This window comes from Talpa occidentalis, unplaced genomic scaffold (genome assembly GCF_014898055.3).
Source record: "Talpa occidentalis isolate TD23 unplaced genomic scaffold, MPIMG_talOcc4v2.1 talOcc4.15, whole genome shotgun sequence".
Lineage (NCBI taxonomy): Eukaryota > Metazoa > Chordata > Mammalia > Eulipotyphla > Talpidae > Talpa > Talpa occidentalis.
The window spans coordinates 63526379-63529608 of NW_023601543.1; positions in this window are offsets into that span (position 1 = coordinate 63526379).

Sequence of the window (3230 nt, forward strand, 5' to 3'; positions counted from 1 at the left end):
CCGTCGTCGCCTCCGCTTTCTCCACCAATCGCCAGCCAAGCCGTGGCCTGCGGGAGAGACGTAGCCTGGGCAACGTCAGCCTGTTGGGCGGGACCTAATGTGATGGATGGAAGCACCTGCCAATAGTAGGCAGCAATGAGGAGCACGGGCAGTCCCGCCCCCCGGCCCGTGACTACCGGTCACGAGATGGGGGAGGGGGTAGAAAGGTGGTATGGAGCAGTGGGGAGGGGGAGGAGGGGGGGAAGATGGGGGGAGGAGGGTAGGTGGGGGGGAGGGGTAGGTGGGGGGAGGCGGGGGGAGGGGGAGGCGGGGGGGAGGCGGGGGGAGGAGGGAGGGGGGAGGAGGGAGGGGGAGGCGGGGGGAGGGGGGGGGGGGAGGCGGGGGGAGGGGGGAGGGGGGGCGGGGGAGGGGGGAGGGGGGAGGCGGGGGGAGGGGGGGGGGAGGGGGAGGGGGAGGGGGGAGGGGGGAGGGGGGAGGGGGGAGGGGGGAGGCGGGGGGGGGCCGATGACGGAGCCGGGCTCCGGCGTCCAGAGAGCCCGGCGGGTTGAGGTTGCCTCCCGAGTGCGGACCCTTTGGCCGGTCTCGTCTGACAGTCCCCGACTGGGTTGTCTGTCTTTCCCGGTCGCTGTGGCTCCTCCCCGCTGTCGGTGCAGCTGTGAAAGCGGCGAGGCTGGTTTCGCTCTGACAATTACACAGATGCTGAGCACCTGCTGGGAGGAAGCCGGGCGCCTCGAGGAATCGATCTCCGTCCTCCTAGCAGGGGTGCCAGATAAAATACAAGGGGTCCGGTTAAGTCTGAATTTCAAATAAATGCTGAATAATTTTTGGCCTAAGGGTGTCATAATATTTCCTGGAACATACTTATACTAAGAAAAGTATCCTTTGTTTATGTGAAATTCAAATATAAGAAGGCTTTCTATATTTTGATTTGCTGAATCTGGCAACCCTCCTAAAACTTCCCAATCTACTGGGAGTGACTGGACAAGAACATTCATTAGTTCCTTTATTAACTGACTGTTAAGTGAGGACTAGATAGATTAATTAGACCAGGATACTCCCTTCCTACAACTCACAGTTTCTTCCTGTAGTTTGAAGCAAGAAGTGACACAGTGTAGTGTCTGTGGTCCGAAAATTATACCGCAGCTGATGACCTTGAAAGATGGGTGTGGTTTCAATATGCAAGGATAAGAGATGGGGAGATTACTCTAGGTAGCAAGAACTTTAAGGTGTGGCCGGGAGAAAGCATTGTCAGGTTGAGTATTCACTGTTTAACCAAAGAAGAGGTTTATAGGGGAGGCACATAGAACTAAAATTTTCAGTCAGGACCATGTATATTGAGGATATTGAATTTCCCCTAAATGAACTACACTTTGTCCTGGGTCCTATTTCCAAGATGACCAAAGAAAGAAGGAATAACGGCTGGCAAAAAAAAGGACAGTGGCCACCTGCAGCCAAGGACAAGGTCATAAAGAAATTTGCCATTGGAAACCTTAAGGATATTTCTTTTTTTTTTTTTTTTTTTTTTTTTTTTTAGCTTTTTTTTTTTTTTTTTTTTTATAGAGGCATGCTTTATTTATTTGTTTGCTGGTTTGTTTGTTTGTTTTGTTTATACATGCACTGGGTACAGTCAGAAGCGCGGCAGGGCGAGAGAATTCACCAGAGCCAGAGCGGGGAGCAGAGCAGGCAGAAGGACCAAAGTACACTGCTGAGGGGAGCAGCGGGCGGCAGGAGAGGTCTGCGCGCCATGTGGGACCCTCCTCTGGTGGCCGGGGAGCAGCCGGGGATCGAACCGGCGCCGCAGAGGCCGCGCGCAGCTTCGCAACCCAGCGCTCAACCGCTGCGCCACCGGGGAGGCCCACCTTAAGGATATTTCTAAAGCAAGTGTCTTTGAAGCCTATGTGCTTCCCAAGCTTAAGACAGAATTATATGACTGCGTGAGTTGTGCTATTCACAGCAAGATAGTCAGACAGTGTTCTGAAGCCAGCAAGGGCCCAGGACCCCCACCTGGATTCAGACCAGCAGTTGCTGTCCCATGACTTCCTTACAGACTGAAGAAAAACTGTCCTCTGGGAAAGAGTAAAATTGAAATTATACTTAAAGGGGGAAAAAAAGAACTACCCTTCATTTGGTAGGAAATAGGGAGCCATGGAAGATGCTTTAGCATTGTTCCATGCACATATTAAGACTTGTTGAGGGAAAAATACCTTCTTTCCTCAATTCCTAGTCTCCATTGTCTTCTTGGGATTAAGTGGGGGAGAATAAGCAGGGACCCCAGGAGTTTCTGTGGCAAACCTATTCCAGGAAAAATACACCACTAGATTGGCAACTGAAAACTGGAATCAGAAGAGCACTCCCCAATTACTCCAGTTCCATCTTTCCAGAACCCCCTATGCTTATGAAAACCACTGTCACTTTAGAGGATGGAATCTGCATTTCCTCAGTCAATTTCAGGAAGCTCTTGACTCTCAAATTTGCATTCTTCCAGAGGAGAATTTGCACAAATGAGGCCTTCAGGAAATCTGAAGCAGGAAAGAATAATTTTCTATTAGGAATGTGAAATTATTAGATTACCAAAAATGTCTAAAGCTTAAGCATGATGGAGTCATTTTTCTTCCCATCAACTAAAACTTTACTCTTTGTTCATCTTACTGCATGTCCTAGAATAGGTTCTAAACCACAGGCTGGGAAAGAGCTTGTTTAAATAAATCTTATTTAAGAACACGATCAACTAAAAGTGGAGCAGAGCTCCTACAGTTTCATGCATCCTAATGATACAGGAAAGGGAGTGAATTCTGCTCTTGAAAGAGTCCTAGGACATTCTTATTTTAATTTGAAGACCAAAAATATTATAAATACACTCAAATATAAAATAAATCCTTTCTCTCCCTTTCTCCCCCTAAGAAAACCTCAAAATCTCACAATCTTTCATACTCTGTTTATGTCTTGAGAAATAACATCCTTTTTTGAGCTAAGGGTGAGTAGCTTATCCTTTAAATCTAAGGCCCCCTTTCATCTGAGGTCTCAAATGGGGCATTGCTGCTTCTTATAGCCTTGGAATTCAGCAAAATAAACGCTGTAGGAAGTCTTCTCCTTGTTTCAGAGATTGAGAGATTGAAACCCGGGGAAGGGCAAATGTACTCAAGGTCACATTCTGAATCGTCAGCAGTTCTGCTGTATGAAAGCAGCCCTTCTGATTCAATCTTTAGCACTCAGTAAACAACCGGTGGTGT